General features: G+C 51.1%; 2 pseudogenes; one reads left to right on the top strand and one right to left on the bottom strand.

Moving 5' to 3' along the window:
* Positions 1-206: 206 nt before the first annotated feature.
* LOC118629374 lies at positions 207-4,640 on the bottom strand (annotated as a pseudogene).
* Positions 4,641-5,327: 687 nt separating this feature from the next.
* On the top strand, positions 5,328-19,810 carry LOC118629373 (annotated as a pseudogene).
* The last annotated feature ends 161 nt before the right edge of the window (positions 19,811-19,971 follow it).

Below are 19,971 nucleotides of genomic sequence, written 5' to 3'. Positions count from 1 at the left end.
TGAGTAACTCCTGGCCATCTCCCAGGCCTGTGCACTGGACGTGGTACAAACTGCTTCTCTTGTCGATCTGTCTTCTGTCAGTTCATTTGCAGGGCCTGGTCCATGAACTTAGGGAGGACCTGGGAAGAGTTTCTGTTTCCCCTTCTGAACAATGGAGATTGCTTTGGTCATGAACAGATCGGAGGGGAGTGAGATCCACCCACTGCTCACCGGTAGGGTGTCGCTGTCAGGGAGCGATTACCCGGGGCTGTGTGCCCATTGAGAACCAGGGAACCTGGGGACAGAGGAGGGCTTGAAGGGAGGGAGCAACTTGTGTGAGCTCGGTGGGGTTGGATCTGGCCCTGGCTGGGTCTCCGCTCCAGGTAGGCGTGGCCAGCACCCTCTGTCCTTGCCCACACTGAACCTAGGGCATCTGGGGGTGCTCCAGGGTTGTTCTTGGATGGGCAAAGAGTAGCTTACTCTAGAAATGCTTGTTTGGTGAAGACTCACTAAAGCAGGGGCAGAAAGGTTGGCCCGCACAGTGACATTTGGATGAAATACTCATGTGGATTGATGAGCACATGGACACTATGAAACCGAATGCAGAACCAGTGTTCGGTGCGGATGCTGGAAACCCCTGCTTCATCCATTTATCTTACCATTTTTTTAAATCACTGCTGCTAGCTTTTGAAAATGAAAGGATCACATTCTGCCATATTTCAGAGCATGATCAGAGGACAATTGTTTGCAGCCAACAAAGGAAAACAATGACGCTTCATGAGGTGTTCTTTGAGAAGAGATTTGACGTGGCGGTTGCCACTGATTTACAAGACAGCTGGGATTTAGTGTGGGGTGACGCACAAATGCGCCATGAGATGGCCCAAAGCTGCCTGGGGGTCAGGTCACTTCTACTTGCTGTGAGGGGTTGGGAGGGAGGGGCCTTCTGCTGAGAGCAATGCAGCCACAGTGGGGAAAGGTGATGCTCATGCTGGTCCATTGATCTCCTTCCTGACTCGGTGACAGATGCTGTTCCCTCGCACTGGCCACAGTGCATTCTGGTCCCATGGGATCTTCTGAGCCTTGTCCACCAAGAGGTTGTGTGTCTGTTCTTTCCCCTTGGACCTGAGAACTCTGACTGCTGTAGGCGTGCCCTCCGTGGCTTCTGCCTGGGCCTGTCTCAGGACACGTGCCTTGGGAGCCCTGGGCCGCCGCTGTGTGGAGTCTGGACCTGGCTTCACGGGAGCAGCTGTCCCGGACGCCCGCGGGAGCTGAGATGCACCGACCCCCCAGAGCATAACTGAACTGTTTGAATTTTGTTCCCCTACCCCCAACTGGGGGGGAGGGTTGTGTGTGTTGCTGTCATAATTTTGCTCCTATTTAAGGATACAACACATGAAGGATGCTATAAGAAACAGTCGTATGGAACCCCAACTACTTTTGCATTGTCTCTAAGTACATTGTCTGTTACAGGGCCCTTGAGCTTGAGAGAGCCATAGACTCATGTTGGAGGGTGTGTTAAAACAGTCTGATGGGCTCTACTCCAGGGACTCCGACTCAGTAGTTGTGGGGTGCACGTGCCTTTCTAAGGCGTTCCCAGGTGGTGCTGATATCCGTGGTGAGGGGTCTCACAGAAGATGGTTCAGACCTTAAAGTCAGGAGAAGCTTTGCTGCCCTCTTAGGTCTGCTTGCTCTCTCCTTGTTAACCTCAGGGAGCTAACTGTGGGGCTCCTCTCATCTGCCAAGGCCTCTGTTGTGACCCCCAAATTCATGTCCACTTAGACTCTCAGAATGTGATCTCATTTGGGAATAGGATCTTTGCAGGTGCCGTTAGTTAAGGATCTTAAGATGAAATCATTTGGGATTTAGGTTAGGTCCTAAACCCAAAGACAGGTGACCTTATAAGAGGAGGAGAGGAGCCCTGGCCGGTTTGGCTCAGCGGTTAGAGCGTGGGCCTGCGGTCCAGAGAGACTGGGGTTTGGTTCCCTCTAGGGGCACATACCTCGGTTGTAGTTTGTCCCCAGCCCTGGTTGGGTCGTGCGGGTGGCGAGCACTCAATGTGTCCCTTTCACGTGGATGTTTCTCTCTCTTTCTCTCCCTCCCACTCTATCTAAAACAAAAATATGGAAAAATGTCCTCAGGTGAGGATAAAAAAGAAAGAAGAGGAGAGGACACAGAGACATGTATGGCCCTGGCCAGTTTGGCTCAGCGGTTGGAGCGTCGGCCTGCGGTACAGAGAGACATGTATGCACAGAGGGGAAGCCGTGTCAAGACGGAGGCAAAGGCTGGAGCGATGCACGTACATGCCCAGGAATACCTGGAGCCACCAGAAGCTGGGACAGAGAGGATGGAGCCTCCTGGAGCCTCTGGAGGGACCATGGCTCTTCTGATACCATGTTGCAGACTTCTGGCCTCCAAAACGCTGAGAGGTTTAGTCTGCTGGTTTAGCCCCTTGGTTTGTAAACTTTCTCATGGAGACATATCAAAAGGGACCAACACCAAATCTGGAATGACTGGACATGAGAACAATTAATAACTTACTGACACGGAGGAATGCCTACTAAAAAATACTATGGCTGGCTGGTTTGGCTCAGTGGTTAGAGTGTCAGCCTACAGACCAAAGAGTCCCAGGTTCGATGCCGGCCAAGGGCACGTACCTCAGTACAGTTATTTCCCGGCCCCAGTTGGGGTTGTGTGGGTGGCAACCACTCGATGTGTCTCTCTCACGTTGATGTTTCTCTCTCTCTCTCCCCCTCCTACTGTCTGAAGATAAAATGTAAAAAAAAAAAATACTGTGGAGGAATGATAAAGTGAGGACATCATCGATGGCACCCAGATGGGGGAGTGGATGTTCTCTGAGTTACTAACTAATTACTCAGGACAAAGGGGTGGCTTCTACCTCTCGACCTGGTAGAAATCACCTTTGCCAAGTGATCAAAGTTAACATCCCCAAAATTGGGACAAAGTGATACCACGTGCCTCCCGAGAAAGGCAAAATATCTCTGTGATGCTACTCCTTCTAAAACCTAATTATGAGAAAACACCAAACACACCCACATTGAAGGGCATTCTACAAAATGATTGTGACTAAAAATAATTGTAATTTAAAAATCATAAGGTCATGCCCTGGCCGGTTTGGCTCAGCGGTTAGAGCGTCGGCCTGCGGTCTGGAGAGACCCAGGTTCGGTTCCCGCTAAGGGCACGTACCTCGGTTGCAGTTTGTCCCCAGCCCTGGTTGGTCGTGCGGGTGGCAGCCATTCGATGTGTCCCTTTCACGTCGATGTTTCTCTCTTTCTCTCTTCCTCCCACTCTATCTGTACAAAAATTGGAAAAATGTCCTCGGGTGAGGATAAAAAATAAAATTAAAAAATAAAAAAAAATCATAAGGTCATGAAACACTAAAGCTGAGGAATGTTCCAGACTAATGGAGACCAAAGGAACATGAAACTGAGTGCGTCATGTAATCCTGGATGTGATCACAGACCAGGGAAAAAAGAAAAGAAAGGACAACCATGAAGGACATTATTGGGACAACTGATAACAAGTAAAATCTTTACTACTTAACCTTTTTTTCCCTCCCTTGGGCCATACATTTGATTGCCAGGTCAGAGGGAGAGCCAGGAGTAAGGGTCCCTCCCCTCCCATGGCCCTACCCAGGAGCATCCATCCCTCTGCTAGAAGCAGGAAGCCCAGGGGACTGCTGGACTCAGGCAGTCTTGGTGGTGGGCAGGTGGTTGTCATGGTATCCTGGCCCTCGCCCAGGCTGCGGTGGGCGGTGATCTCCTTCCGGCTCCTGCCGTCCTGATGTTGGTGAGCTGCTGGTACTCCAGGTTCTGCCACTCAGTGTCAGCAAGAACTCACACTGCTGGGCTTCAGCACTGCTGACCAGCACCTGGATCTGTGCCATCTGGACTCCAAAACAAGCCTCCATTTCTGCCAGTGTGGCTCACGCGGAGCTGAGACTGCAGCTCTGTCTCCAGACCCTGGAGGTTGCGGGGCAGGGTGGTGACCTCCGTCTTGCGAATCTGCGGTTGCTCAGTGTGGCCCGTGACCTCCCGGTTCAGCTCCTCAGTCCGGCTGGTGAACCAGGCTTCAGCCTCCTTCTGTTCTTCTCAGCCATGACCTCCTATTATTGGCTTCTCACTCACTCAGGATCTTGGGTAGGTCAATGCCAGGAACGGAATCCACCTCCACACTGACCTGGCTGCCCACCTGGCCCCCGAGATTTCCTCCCCTTGGTTCCTCATCTGTAGGCCAGCCCCTCCTTCAGGCCTTCAGTCTGCATCCCACGCTGGGCTGGGGCCGGTTCAGGTCGCCCAGCACCCGCGCAGGCGCTGACGTCCGCCCCCACTTGAGGTGTAGGCCCGCGGCCTCTCCAACTCGGCTCGACGTCGTCCGCAGCCGGAGGGGCATTGCTGATCTGCGGACGGCCTTGGAGTTCTCAGTGGTGGCACCAAGAGTCTCGTCCCACATCTTGATAGTAGTGGCAGTGGTCACGGGTGGGCTGGGCCCCTGCCCTGGTACCAGTCCCGGATCTTCACCTCCAGGTAGTTGTTGGCCGCCTCCAGGGCGCGCACCTTCTCCACGCAGGAGGCCAGGCAGTCATTGGGGTTCTGCATGGTCACCTTCTCGTTGGCCACTAGAAGCCCACTGAACCGGCACATAGCCACCGCCGCAGTCCACAGAGGAGGGCGAGGATACAAAGCAGGGGGCGGGGGACACCGACACCCCCGGCTGCCGGAGCCTCAGTGGACGCTGAGCGCGGAGGGCCCCTCCCGCTCCAAAGCGCACAGTGCTGCGGCCCAGGCCCCCAAGGGCGAGGGTGCCCAGGGCTGGTCAGAGCTGTAGGAGTCACAGCAAAAGAGGACACGGGGACACTAGTCAGAGGAGGAGCTGTGGTCTGCAGCAAGAGTCTTTAAAATTTTAATTTTCTTTTTTTGCCTATTACTCTTTTTATTACTTTGTATATATTTTTAATATTTTTATCATAAAATTTGAAAATTATGATGCTGTTATGGGCTGAGTTGTGTTCTCCCCACCCGAAATTCAGATGTTGGAATCCTCACCCCCAGGACCGAAGAAGGGGACTGAATTTGTCCATGGGGTCTTTTTTTTTTTATCCTCACCTGAGGACATTTTTCCATTTTTTGTACAGACAGAGTGGGAGGGAGAGAGAGGAAGAGAGAGAGAGAGAAACATCGATGTGAAAGGGACACATCGAGTGGCTGCCACCCACCCGGCCAACCAGGGCCGGGGACAAACTGCAACCAAGGTACATGCCCTTAGCGGGAACCGAACCCGGGTCTCTCCGGACCGCAGGCGGACGCTCTAACCGCTGAGCCAAACCGGCCATGGCGTCCATGGGGGTCTTTAAAGAGGTAGGCAAGGTTAAATGAAATCACTAGGTGGGCCCTGAGCCAATCTGACTGGTGTCCTGACAGGAGAGGAGAGGAGGACACAGGCACAGAGAGCAGCCTGTGCGCGGAGGAGAGGCCCTCTGCAGGGCCAGACAGGCCTCAGGACACCCCAGCCGGCCTCGCCTGACCTGGGACTTGCAGAGGAACAGTTTGTGTTCCCTCTCTGTGGTGCTCGAGCCTGAGCAGACTAACCGGGATTTCTATAGAACTGATGACTGTATTTATAGACTTTAAGTAGTAATAATGATAATAATAATGATAAAGTTCCTGTGTTCACCACCCAGATTAAGAACTAGATCATGACCAGTCATCTAGAAAGCCTGTTGCCCCGCCTCCTCCAGAAATGACAGCTGTACCAACCTTCGTTCTCCGTCTGCAAACGTAGTGTGAAAACGGGCTTCGCTTTGCAGTCCGAGTAGCAACACAAAACCAGCTGGATAAGAGAAGCTCAATACTGTCAGTGTTAGGTAAAGGTTTCCAGGAAAAGCTATGCTGTGGAGAATTTCTGGGAAGTAATCTGGCTTTGGTTTTGAGAAAGGTGAGGAGAGAGCGTTGGGAAGTGGGGGCTCACCCCATTTGGGGCAGCAGGGCTATCTGGTAAAAATTCACGCGGAGGGACGGGCTGCTCTGAATCTCACGTTGCACAGCTCATCATGCCTTATAGCCAGCGCCTAGCAATGCATTAAAAACACTTTGTGGGGTAAAATAGAACTGCTGAGACAGACATGGAAGGAATATTTAAAAATGTCAATCATCTCATGGTCAAAACAAACAAAATATGTATGGGAATCTGTACCCAGCTCACCTGGTGGAGCCCTCCAGTTAGAAAGATAAGAAAATAGCAACAGGTGTTTTGGTGATGATTATTCCACTTTCTCTGGGCCATGCTGGTCCAAACAGGACTGGTCGATTTTTACGTTTGGGGCTCTGCTGCAGCTTGGGGTGTCCCTTCTCATCATCTTGGGAATCGCCTTATCCATTGTTGTGCTCTAGCTTCCTGCATCCCATGTCTTTTCTCCTGGTTGACGCTCTCATTTGGATGGAGCATATTCTTCGACGGTTCTGGAGGAAGGGTGATGGCACCTGTGTCTCTGAAAATATTCTATCCTTGCCCCGGCCGATGTGGCTCAGTTGGCTGAGTGTCGTCCCATACACCAAGAGGCTGTCACCTTGATTCCTCGTCAGGGCACATGCCCAGGTCACAGGCTCAATCCCCAGTGTGGGGCGTGCAGGAGACAGCTGATTGATGTTTCTCTCTCCCATTGATGTTTCTCTCTATCTCTTCCTCTCCCTTCCTCTGTCTCTAAAATAAATAAAAAAAACATGTTAAAAAAGAAAATATTCTATCCTTATATTTGATCGATGGTTTGGCTGGATATAGCAATCCAGAGTGTCATTTCCGTACAGCTTTGGAAGCATGGCCCCATGGCCTGGGGGACGAGGTGGGTCCATGGAGGAGAAACTCCTGTGAGTGGAAGTGGGGTTTTCTGAAATGTGAGTGGAGGTGGAAGAAGAAAGCACTTTTGTGGATATGCACAGACCAAGGTGATGTGTTCAATTCCTCAAGTGCTTTTTGTTAAACTAGGGGGGAAATCACATCTGGCCCACTGTTTAAACATTTTCCTCTTCTGCATTGCCTTTTAGCAACTTGTCCAACACACCCTCTAGGTTTATTAGCTTGTTATAGCAAAGGGGTTACGTGCCCCAGAGGGGCCAGAGGGAGCCCGAGCAAGGGGAAGATGGGCAGCCTCTTGTGAGGCCGAGCCTGCTCTGGGTGATCAAGGAGGTCATCAGCCCCAGGCTGGACACCAGGCACCCACGAGGGGATGGGATCCACCAAAGGAGGTCTCAGTTACACTGTGCAATTAGACAAATGGGCCTGGGAAGTCACTGATAAGGACAAAGTTGTCACTCAGGGGAGGGACTACTGCTCATTTCAGCAGCTACCTTGTTAGGGCTTTATTAGAAAATTTCAGGTATTCACGCGGGCTTTCTTGTGCTGGGAACATGACCGTCTGGTTGTCACCAGAACCAATAATCACTTTCTCAGACCTAAGCTGCTGCTGGTGTGGCCGGGCAGTCAGCCTTGGGGTCTGTGGGATGTGCTGAATAAACGTGGTCTGCCTGCTGCAGGCCCGAGAGGGCGGGTGGGCTGACATGCAGCCTGTTTGCTTGCCACTGTGAACCTCAGGGGCTCTGCAGTCAACCTGACAAGCCCGGGGGCCACATGGCAGGCCTGGCGAGCCAGGGACTGAAGTGCCCACACAGGATGGTCGGATCACAAATCCTAACTGGTCATAGCGGGTAGTCACTCCCTGGGCCTATAGCTTCCTTAGCAAAGGTCAATCTTTACCTTAAGTGAGCCCTGCCCATTGTTCTCAGCATCTAGGGTAACATGCTTTTGAAATGGCAGAGTGATTTTCTTTTCCAGATCCCTAAGAGCACCAGAGACTCCTTGTTATTTTGTTGCTGGCATACCATCTCCATATGCTGTAAATGTTACATGTTAACTATCCTGTACCTATCAATGTTAAGCTTTTTTTTAAAAAAATATGTTTTTAGCCATGGCTGGTTTGGCTCAGCAGTCAGAGTGTTGGCCCGCAGACCAGAGAGTCCCGGGTTTGGTTCCCTCAAGGCACGTACCTCAGTTGCAGTTTGTCCCCAGCCCCGGTTGGGGTCATGTGGGTGGCAACCACTCGATGTGTCTCTCTCACATCGATGTTTCTCTATCTCTCTTCTTCCCTCTCTCCCTCCCACTCTATCTGAAGATAAATGCAAAAATGTCCTCGGGTGAAGATGAAAAAAAAATATGTTTACTGATTTTTTTTAGAGAGAGAGGGAGAGATAGAAACATCTGTGTGAGAGAGATACATCAGTCTGCTGCCTCCTGCACGCTCTCTACTGGGGATCAAACCGAAAACCCAGGCTTGTGTCCTAACCTGAATCAAAACAGGACTTCTCTATCCATGGGACGATGCTCCATCCTCTGAGCCACACTGGCCGGGCATGTACCCATTAATGTAAAAGAAGTACGTGTCTCTCCGTTTTGTTCTTTATCCCATTTAGACATTTCCTTGCTTTGCCTTCTCCCACCTCCTTAGCCTCCCACCAGTGGGTTCGTGGAACCCTCCCTAGGACTTTGATGCTAACGCACGAGAAGACCTGCACAACTGCCATTCTCTGGAGCCTTTTCTCAGAGTCTGGATAGCCTGCTTCAGGGCACGACCTCAAAGAGTTGGCTCAAATAACCTCCTATCAACTTTTCCTATGGGTTAGGATGGTCTTTTGCAGACACCAGGCTGTGGGCCTCAGGATGGGAGCCCTGGTTGAGCTGCGGCTTTTAGGAGAATATCTCTTCCTAATTCATGCAAACGTCCTTTGTGACCTAGTGCGGCCCCGTGAAAGCAGGACCAGGGCAGTGGAGTGGTGGGTGGCCGCCCGCACTGGTCCGCACTGTGTGGACAGCCAGCAGCGCGGAACAAAAGGTGTACCTGGTCTAGTTCTCTAGTTCCTGGCACAGGCGTCCTGCAACGCTGGGTTTCCTACACGATGAGAGCATCTTGAGATTCATAGGGAGCCCCTTTCCATCCTGAGTGCACAATAATGAGGTGACTCTGGGTGGCGCTGGTCACCAGGAGGACCCAGCTGATCTCTCTGAGGAGGGCAGAGGGGCTGGAAGTTGGCTTATAAAAACTCTTGCACAAGATCAGAGAGCTTCAGGGTTGATGAGCACACATGCATTCAGGAGGGGGTGCACCCTAACTCCACGGGGACAGAGGCTCCGGTGCCTGGGGCCCACCCGGACCTCACCACCTGTACCTTTTCATCGGACTGCTCCTGAGTCATATCCTTTAGATTAAATTGGTAAATGGAAGTAAAGTGATTTTCTGAGTTCTGTGAGCCATTGCAGGAAATTTGCAAACCTGAGGAGGGGATCCTGGGAACCTCTGAGTTTATGGCTGGTTGGTGAGAAGTATGGGTGGCCCTTGGGACTTGCAGCTGGTGTTGGAGTGGAGACAGACTCTTGGGACTGAGCCCTTAACTTGAGGGGTCTGACACAAGCTAGGGGAGATGGTGTCAGAAGTGAATTGAAGAGCTGCAACCCAGCTGGTATCGGAGAATCAGAGGGCTGCACCTAGGGGAGGGGAGCAGAAGGGACAATACATTCTGTATTGTCAACCACCTCTGCCAGGGACTGGGAAGCACTTCAAATCAAACATATTCTTTTTAAAAAAATTTTTTATCCTCACTCGAGGACATTTTTCCATTTTTTGTTCAGATAGAGTGGGAGGGAGAGAGAGAGAAAGAGAGAAACATCGATGTGAAAGGGACACATCGAGTGGCTACCACCTGCACAACAAACCAGGGCCGGGGACAAACTGCAGCTGAAGTACGCGCCCTTAGCGGGAACCAAACTCGGGTCTCTCTGGACCGCAGGCTGATGCTCTAACTGCTGAGCCAAACTGGTCAGGGCTCAAACATATTCTTTTGTGCAATGAAACATGTGAATATTTATACCAAGTAAGATAAATAAAAAATCTAAGGAAACTCAGGCCAGGCTTTGGGGCTTCAAACTCAGGCAAGCATTTGGCTTTGAGAGTGGTCTGGATTTCGGACTGTGGCCCTCAGCCAGCAGAGGGCCCCCTGTGGGCAGGTGGAGGCTGTCTGGCCCAGGAACAGGCTGTCTAGCGGAGTCAGGACTGAAGAGGCAGAGTGCGGAGCACAGTGGGAGTGAAAGTGGGCGTGCCCAGCAGAAGTGTCTTAACAACCTGTATATTTTTGTGACTTTTGTACACACGGTCATCGAGCAATGCTACTTTACATCATTGCAATGTTTTTGTGTTTTAAATAATTTTTCTTCATTGATTTTAGAGAGAGAGGAAGGGAGGGAGAGATAGATAGAAACATCGATGAGAGAGAACATCAATTGGATGCCTCTTGCACGCCCCCTACTGGGGATCGAGCCCACAACCTGGGCATGTGCCCTGACTGAGAATCAAACCAGTGATCTCTTGGTGCCTGGGTCGATGCTCAACCCCTGAGCCACACCAGCTGGGCTTTTTTTTCCCTCACCTGAGGATATTTTTCTATTGATGTTTTTTTCAGATAGAGTGGGAAGGGGTGGGGGGAGACATCTGTGTGAGAGGGACACATCAGTTGGTTGCCTCCTACATGACCCCAACTGGGGCCTGGGATCAAACCCCCAAGCTAGGTACATGCCCTTGACCGAGAATTGAACCCTCGACTCTTCAGTCTGCAGGCCAACACTCCAACCGCTGAGCCAAACCAGCCAGGGCCGCAATGTTTTTATTTTATTTTATTCATTTTGTTTTATCATCACATCTCTCCACAAAACAAACTTGCTGTGAGCCCAAAGGGAAATTGTGTGTGACACGGGTCTCTTCAGGGAACACAACAGGTGTCTCTGTTGTCTAACATTTCAGAGCATTCATTAGTGACGCTGCCTGTCCCATGACTGTCACTGTTTTGAACAGTTATTTACCACCTGAGACATCCATGATACATGCAGAACAATAGTCAGCAGGTGTAGGTTTATGTATTTGGCGTGTCCTGTACTAGAATGGTGTGCACCCACTTTGGTCAGGAAGAGCAAGATTTTTATACTCCTGGCCGAAGCGTGTGAACTGTAAACAGTGTTATTTTTCGAATGTGACATCTGCAAAGAATTATTGGTCTGGGCAAGACAGGGCCGAGTGACTGGTCACAGAAGCTATATTACTACAACTATCATGTTTGGGGCACTTCGGTTACAGCGTGGTATGCTGCTAGTCACATAAGCACACGAGAAGGCAAACCACTTCCACGCCAAACTGAAGAGGAAAGCTGTTTGCTCAGACTGACACATACCGCGCTGACAGGTCAAGGGGTGTTTGGTCTGGCTGTCGATTGTAGGCGTGAGAAACTGGAGAAGCCCCCCAGCGTGAAAGGTGAGCATTTAAGGATGTGGAGGTGCTGCCATTAGGAGACTGAGATTTCATGGTGACCCTCCCAAACACCTACCCATAGCAGAGGGCTGGCTGTAGACTTTATTTTTCACTTTGGTTCTCATCATTGTTGCCTGTTGAGGGTTGGTTTTGCAGCACTAGGAGGCAGGGTCTCTGTGAACGGGGTCTGTGGCTGCACCAGCCGTGTAGGAGCTACAGACAGACGTGTACCTGCCATCCCGAGCCGGGGTCAACCTCGTGCAGCACTTCCTGCTCTGTGCTCGAGGCCATGGAGCGTCCTCACTGTCATCACAGCAGCGTAGGTCCTGAGAAGTCCTGCACCAACACACCAGGTTAGCTGTTCTTATGCTCGTTTCCCGGTGTCAGTTCACCAGGATTCCTCCTTAAAGGACACATTGGAACGTGCCATAGGACACTCATTTTTAACAAGGTGACAAACATTATAAGGTACAATTTGCATAAATAAGATGTGTTCCTTTAAGGATACCCCATTTGATGCACACAGTTGTGAGACTACTGTCCAGTGGAGACAGAACACTCCTTCACCACAGATGTCTCCTTGTGCCCCTTGAGGCCCATGTCCATCGCCCGCCCCCAGCTGGCCCCCGACTTGTCTGAGCCCCACAGCTGCGGGTGGGTGGTCTTCCTGTCCCGGAACTCGGCACAAATGGACTCACACAGCCCATGGTCCTGTGTGTCTGGTTTCTTTCATGCTACATTATGTTTCTGAGATCCATCCACCTCGTGTATCAGTAGTTGATCATTTTTACTGCCGAGTTGTATTTCACTATATGAACAGGCCACCCTTGGCCTAACCGTTTTCCTGTTGGGGGACATGGGGTTGTTTCCTGGTGCTTCTTGGTTCATAGTTTGGAAACAGTGGATGTAGAGGAATGTCACAGAGTCACACACAGGCACACTCAGCAACCACGACACCTATAACAGGGCTCCCAGTAGAGGTGGACAGAGGGACGCCTTTTCAGTATCTCTCCATTCTCCTGAACGACAGGAGTGGTCTGAGGAAAGGTTTGTGTGGTCAGTAAACTAGAGAGAGATTTTTTGCAGAAGAGGAGCTATTCTTTTTTTTATCCTTACCTGATGTCATTTTTGCATTTATCTTCAGATAGAGCGTGAAGGAGAGAGGGAGGAATAGAAAGAGAAACACTGATGTGAGAGACACATCAAGTGGCTGCCACCCGCAAAAGCCTGACCGGGGCCGGGGACAAACTGCAACCAAGATACATGCTTTTAGCAGGAACTGAACCTGGTCAGCGGCCGATGCTCTAACCACTGAGCCAAACCAGCCAGGGCAGAGGAGCTATTCTTTTTATTTTTTGCATTTATCTTCAGCTAGAGCAGGAAGGAGAGAGGGAGGAAGAGAGGGAGAAACATCGATGTGAGAGAGACACATCGATTGACTGGCAGTGCCAATGTTTTTTATTGTTTTGTTTTGTTTTTGGTGGTATGTGCCCCTAGCGGGAACTGAACCCAGGACTCTCTGGTCCGCGGGCTGACACTCAACCGCTGAGCCAAACTGGCCAGGGCAGAGGAGCTATTTTTAAGGCAAAGTGTCAAAGGTGTGTACTGTATCCACCCAATGGTTTGGTCCTTTTCCCTGAAAAAGTATTAAAAGTTTATTTTCATATAGTCTTTTAAATATACTTAGATGGTTTATATTAAAATGTAAGCTGAACAGGACAGTCACCATAACAAATGGAAACTCAAGCCAAGCAAAAGGAGAATGCAAATATGCCAACATCAGAGGCCAAAATAATTACTGAGTGTAAAGTCGATGGTCGGTATGGGAGAGTCCACACTGGAAAGCGGGCCCTGCTCTTCTTGTTACCAAATGACACAAACACGTCGTGTCCCTCCGCGGAGATAAAGTTGTTGCCATACTTAAATTCTAAAATTGATGTAAAGAGACAACTGGTCAGTTCAACAAATAACTTAAAAAATTCAAGTGGTCGCCCTGGCCGGTTTGGCCCAGCAGTTAGATCATTGGCCTGTGGACCAGAGAGTCATGGGTTTGATTTAGCTCAAGAGCACATACCTTGGTTGTGGCTGGGTCCTGGGTCCTGGGCCCTGGTCGGATCACGCGTGAGGCAACCAATCAGTGTGTCTCTGTCACATCTCTCTCTCTCCCTTCCTCCCACTCTCTCTGAAGATAAACAGAAAAATATCCTCAGGTGAGGATTAAAAAAAATTCAAGAGCTCCTCGGAGAACCAGTTTGCTTCCTCTGACTGAAGTGCACGCACTGCCCTGGTCTCCACCGAACAGAGTCCTCTCTGTGGTACTCAGGAGGGCAGGGCAAAGGGGAAGGGGCAGTACCTGGGCTGCCTGCATCCTCAAAACATACAGCTGCACCCTTGACGGTGGCGAGTTTATTTTGTAATTATACCATCAAGTGTTGCAAACCACAAATGAGCACTTAGAAAGCCAAATTACAGTCCTTAGAGGGTGAGTGTCGCAAGCGCCACCTTCTGGCCAGGGAGTCAAAACAACTGGAGCTGTAGGTGGTTTGGCCCAGGTGTGTGTGGGGGAAGAGGGGCTCCCCCACCTGTCATAGTAGCACCTATTACTGTTTCATCTCATATAATGGCTGACTTTAAAAATTACATGTAGTAATGTATCATCAAATATGACAAATACCCTTATGTTCTATCTTAATTAAGATGCTATTTTTATGGAAACGTATCAGAAATCTGGGCAGAAGTGACAGAAACCTCAGTCCCACCAGGAGTCCATTGACTCATGCGCTGAGAAGGGTCTGATTCAGCAGTAGGTGGCGCCCTCAAGTCGGGCTCCTGGCTTCTGAGAGACCTCTGCTTGGGAGCTGGTCCCTCCCTGCTCTTGCTCTCAGAAGGGGGCTCCTCTCAGGTCCCAGGGAGTCTCTTGCCTCCTCGGGGTATCCTGTGGGCATCCTCTGGGTATCCGGTGGGCATCCTCTGGGCCAGAGTGGGCGCGGGAACTCTGCCTGCCCTGCGGGGCTGCACATCCCTCCCAGACCTCTCCTGTGGCCAGGGCGGTGGGTGCACGGGGCTGTAGCACAGCCTGGCCTGGGCTGGGCCTAAGAGCGGCTCAGTGCCACCTGGGCCCTTGCCCGAGAGTAGAGGGTGGTCATCTACTCCTGGAAGGAGGAGAAAGGGGTTCTGACCCGGGCATGAAAAATTGTTCTGAAAACAGCCCAGAATCTATGTGGCATTCTCAAGCCAAAATGTTCCCCGCAGTGCCTTGCAGGGCTTTCCAGCTGGCCCTCCTGCCTCTTGGGACGGCTGTCATGTCTGAGCTCTTGCTTTCTTTTTTCATTTTCAGTGTTTATGCAATCAATTTTATTTATTTTTAAGTGTTAATTTTATTGGGATAAGCACACTTAACTTAAGAACTATCCTCTTAACAAATGTTAGGTGCACAGCACTGTATCATTATATAGGCTCAGCGTTCATGGGCCATCTCGACAGCTTTCTCCTCCTGCATGACTGACACTTGACGGCCACTGGACAGCAGCCCCCCCCCCCCCCCCAGTCCCCTGCTCTCAGCACCTCTCTGCGTCTATGAATTTGACTACACTAGGGACCTCATGTGAGTGGGGTCACACGGTATCTGTCCTGCGACTGGCTAACTTTACAATGCGTAATGCGCTCTGGGTTCAGCCACACTGCAGCGTGTTCAGGATTCCCTCCTTTTTAAGGCTGTATAATGTTCCATTTTATGTCCACACCTCATGGTTTTATCCATTTGTCAGTCAGTGGACACATAGGTGGCTTCCACATCCTGGGCTGTGGCTGAACTGTCTTTTCTCTCCTCTCTCCAGATGGAGCTCTGTAGTCCGGGCAGATGTAACCTCTTCTCTGCATCAGTTCAGTGAGAGTCTGAACGTTCGTGGATCTCAGCATTTCTGAACACCCTCCCTCTGGGAAATGTTTCCAGGATTTTCAGAACTAGTATTGCTGGGATTCAGATGTGTCCCCAAATGCCCCATCCGATGTAGCTCTTGAACCTAAGGTGCCCCTCGGACCCTGGCCATGCTTCTCATTTCGAAGTCTCCAGGTATAGCTGAATGTGTCATCTAGACTTTCCTAATTTGCTGCTTGACAGAAGCGGAATGTAAATATTTTCTCTCACCTCCTGGGAAGATAAGAAAATCAAGCCTTTGCCATCATCCAGGAAAAGGGGGCAGGATTTAATAGGCCATAAGAAGGTCTGTTATGATTAGGGCATAATAGAGTTTCAGAAGTCGGGGAGGGGAGTCCCTGAGGGAAACGGGAAGGGGGAACGAAGCATATTCCTGAAACAGAGGACAGAGGACGTGGAAGAGACTGAGGGGCTTTTCTCAGTACCGCGACCTCATGGGTCCCAGGCCTGTGGACCCTAGGCTCCACCCGGTCATCCCATGTGGTGAATGTCCCAGGACACCCACCAACCCAAAAAAGGTAAAGTCCAACTCTGGCCAGTGTGGCTGAGCAGTTAGAGCATCAGCTCAAGGACCAAAGAGTCTCTGGTTTGATTCCCAGTCAAGGGCACATACCTTGGTGGCTGGTGGGTTCAATTCCCGGCCCCATTTGGGGTTGCGTGGGAGGCAACCAATCCATGTGTCTCTCTCACATCAATGTTGTTCTCTCTCTCTATCTCTCCCTCCTTTCCTCCCTTCCACTCTATCTAAAAATCAATGGAGAAAAATCCTCACATGATGATTAACAACAACAACAAAAAAGTAATAAACTACAGAGAGAGGCCCTTCCTGGTAGGAAAAAAGCCATTGGTCCCTAGCACTTTATTCTGCTAGATTTTCTTTGCTATCATTCCCTATACGATGTATTATATATTATTAAGTGAGAGCACAGGGTTCAGAAAATAAAGGCTATTTCTATTTAATTTTTTTTTTTTTTGTAGAGCAAAACAATTTTATTGCATGCGCCTGGGTGCAGGCGGGCTGAGCCAGAAAAAGGAGTCAGCTTCCAACAACAGTTGGGGTGTAGGTTATATACTCTGCTTCTAGCTTCAGGCAGTTCCTGCTGACGTACTCTGCCGGGCCCACTGTCCACTTTGCAGTTGGACTTATCTGGTACCTCATCCTGCATCTGCTGGGTGATTCATGGTCTTGCAGAAATCTGGATAATCCTTACTCAACAGAAGGCTGAGCAAAGGTCGTGCAAGCAACACATTTTTCACAGTTTCCGCCTTTTGCAAGCTTTTACCTTTACTCTTTAAAATGTTATTAACCCTTTTTTTACCTTTTAGGTAACTAACTACTTTTCTCTTGCTGCTTCTTCACTCTTTGTCTTGAACCTTTTGCATTTTTTTTTTTTTATCCTCACCCGAGGATATTTTTTCTTTTTTGTACAGATAGAGTGGGAGGGAGAGAGAGGAAGGGAGAGAGAGAGAAACATCGACGTGAAGGGACACATCGAGTGGCTGCCACCCGCACGACCAACCAGGGCCGGGGACAAACTACAACCGAGGTATGTGCCCTTAGCGGGAACCGAACCCGGGTCTCTCCGGACCGCAGGCCGACGCTCTAACCGCTGAGCCAAACTGGCCAGGGCGAACCTTTTGCATTTTGATGATGATGTGTCTTGGTGTGGGCCTCTTGGGGTTCATCTTGTTTGGGGCTCTCTGTGTTTCCAGGACTTGTATGTTTTTTTTGCCAAGTTAGGGAAGTTTTCTGTCATTATTTTTTCAAATAGGTTTTCAGTTTCTTGCGCTCTCTCTCCTCTTTCTGGCACTCTATTTAATTTTTTTATTTCCGCAGCGCCTTGCCTGATGTCTAGGAGATCGTCACCCTCAATCAGTGTCTGTGTCACCGAGGGAGCTCCTTTTCCTTCCACCTAACCCCTCCCCACCCCCACAGGAAGGGGCTGCAGTGGTCCAAGCCCACAGTAGATGGTGCTATGAAGACAGACCTTGTGAACCTAAAACTACCCTAAATATATAATCTATTAATTTAAAGGAGTACTAAATTTTGGACAAAATTGAGGTGTCTGTAGGGACTGCTAGTTTTGTATAAAGCAAGTGACTGGCTGTCAGACCACCCTCCTCTTCTGTCTCCCCCTGCACGGCAGGAACCCCCGACTGGAGAGTAGTGGCAGTGACCAGGGAAGCTGAGCTGCCCAGGTGCCCATCCTCACTTCAAGGGGCGGGGGCTCATACATCGCCAGCCTTCTGTCCTCGGTACTGTGTAAGGAAGTGCACCCCACATTTGGAAGAGGTCGTCCTGAAGAGGTCTTCTCCTAAGAATCTGCAAGGCCTTTGGGATGTGGAGATGGAGAGTGGGTGGCAAAGGCATATTGACCACTGAGTCCCTAGAGTCCTTCTTCATGATGAGGGGTTCATATCCCCATTCAGTTTTTTAAAGTTTTCTCTTATGTCTGGTCTCTAGGGAGTAAGTAGAGCAGTGTGTGTTCGGGATGAGGCACTTCTCTTGGTAAATGCACTGTTTCATCGTATTCCAGAAGAACTTTGTGTGTTTTTCCAAATGGGGAAAAATGGGGGTGGGTATTAGTCAGGTTTGTCCAGGGAAGCAGCACCCACAGGGTGTGCAGGTGGAGGGAAAGACGTACTGTGAGGAATTGGCTCACCTGGTCATGGAGGCCGGCAGGTCCGGAACCTGCAGTGAGGGCGGCAGGCGGAGGCCCAGGAGAGAGGCTGGCTCAGTGGGAGTCTGAAGAGTCTGAAGGCCAGGTGCCGGGGAAGCCTTCTTACCGGGAGGGAGTTGGGGGTCAGTTTTTGTTATCCTGATGCCTTCAATTAATTGGATGAGGCCCACCCACACTGGGGCATCTTTAGTCTCTTGATTTAAATGTTAATCTCATTCGAAAACACCCTCACAGAAACACTCAGAGCAATATTTGAGCAAATATCTAGGCACCCCATGGCCCAGCCAAGTTGTCACATAATATTAACCATCACATTCGTTCCTTCCTTCCTCTGCCCCTCCCTCCCTCCCTCCCTCCCTCCCTCCCTCCCTCCCTCCTCCATACACTTCTTCAGTCTTTTCTATCCTAGACTCCTTCCCTCCACTAAGCGGAATCCTCAGTCCTATTCAATCTAGACTCATGCTCATGGCAGAAAGGTAAACTGGTTTCTGGGCATTTGTTCTTCCTAAGTACTTTGCGGCAGGGCAGGCAGATATTTAATTTGATTCCTTCACCAATAAGTGGTACTAAAAAAAAGGTTATTATTTTATCTTCAGCGAGGAAGCTGGTTTAATGTGAAATCTATTCCTTTTATGACCACAGATCATTTAATTTTGGCCCATTTATTGATGAAAGTTAAATATTTTTACTATTTCTAATGTAGTTTTTAATCACACATAATTCCATGATATTTTCCACACACTAAAATCTCTCATTCCACGTAATATAGGTTGAAACTTTCCGTATAAAGGTCACGCATGGCCGAGGGCAGGCGGGGGTGAGGCGGCGCCCCCATGCGCCAGGCGGTCTGATGGCAGACGGGACCTCCGGCCTGCGCAGCCGCTGTTCCCTTTCCCGGAGAACCAGACCCCGACCCCACTCGGAGGTGCCGGCCCTCTACCCGCCTCGGGCGGAGCGGTCGGGTGCGCGTGGGCGAGCGGGTGGGACAGCGTGGGCGTCCCTGGAGCGCACTGGCCAGGGCTGCAGGACGTCTCAGGCCGCACCGAGGAGGAGCTGGCCGCCTGCCGCCCTGTGCGTGGGCGCGGGGCTCCCGCCAGGACGCCTTCTCTGCCAGGAGGAGACCCGCTTCGCCATCCTTGGGCCTGGGTGGCAGGGCCAGGAGCTGGCGCGGGGCCCAGCAGCCCCCAGCGGCCGCCTCCTCACAGACACTGGCCCCAAGTGCTTGCGCCCAACGCTCTGTGTTGTCCGAGGACCGCGGGGAAGAACCACGGGCAGATACACCAGCCTCAGCGGAGGGCGGGGTGAGGGTGGGGGCACCCCGGAGCCCTGGGCCCAGCCCTCCTTTACTCCCCAGGAAAGGGGCTACCCACCGCCCTAGGAGCGTGAGGCCTCGCCCCTCCAGCCTGCAGACCGCCCAGCTGCCCCATCGGGCCTTGTTTGGCCTCGTCTCCGCCACCCAGGCCCTCCACTTCCACCACCTCAGCCACGCAGCAGGTCCAAGTGGCACCTTCGCCCTCCAGCCCCTCTCCCTCCACTGCCTCTGCCACTGCCCATGCCCGTGGCCCCAGACCCCTCCCTGGACTTCCTGCCGGCGCAGCAGGAGATTGCCAACGCCATCTAGCAGGCACCCTATGGCAGAGACTGACCAAACTCATTGAGGCCTCTGCCCTGCTGCCCCTTCCTCCCAGAACCCCAGTCGACCCACTGCCCCCACCCCTGCCCCCACCCCTGCCCTCACCCCCACCCTCCAGGCCTGTCCTACCTCCACCCACCCACAACGTGGAGACCACCCCAGTGGTTGCTGTCGTGGATCGGGCCAAGGTGGCAGCCAAGGGGAGTGATCATCGCCCCTAGAAAGGAGAAGGGAGGGGAGCTCCCACCACCCCAGCCCCAGTTCCTTTCCATGACTCTTCCCCACACAAGAGGAGGAAAGGTTTTACTATGGGGAAAAGGCGGGGAGTGGAAATCTCCCTGAAATCCACCACTGGGTTCAAGCTTGTCTAAGCTCTGGGCCA

Source organism: Molossus molossus, unplaced genomic scaffold (genome assembly GCF_014108415.1).
Source record: "Molossus molossus isolate mMolMol1 unplaced genomic scaffold, mMolMol1.p scaffold_m16_p_14, whole genome shotgun sequence".
NCBI classification, from domain to species: domain Eukaryota; kingdom Metazoa; phylum Chordata; class Mammalia; order Chiroptera; family Molossidae; genus Molossus; species Molossus molossus.
Note: the sequence above shows the minus strand (reverse complement) of the source record. Positions and strands in the feature narration are given on the sequence as shown.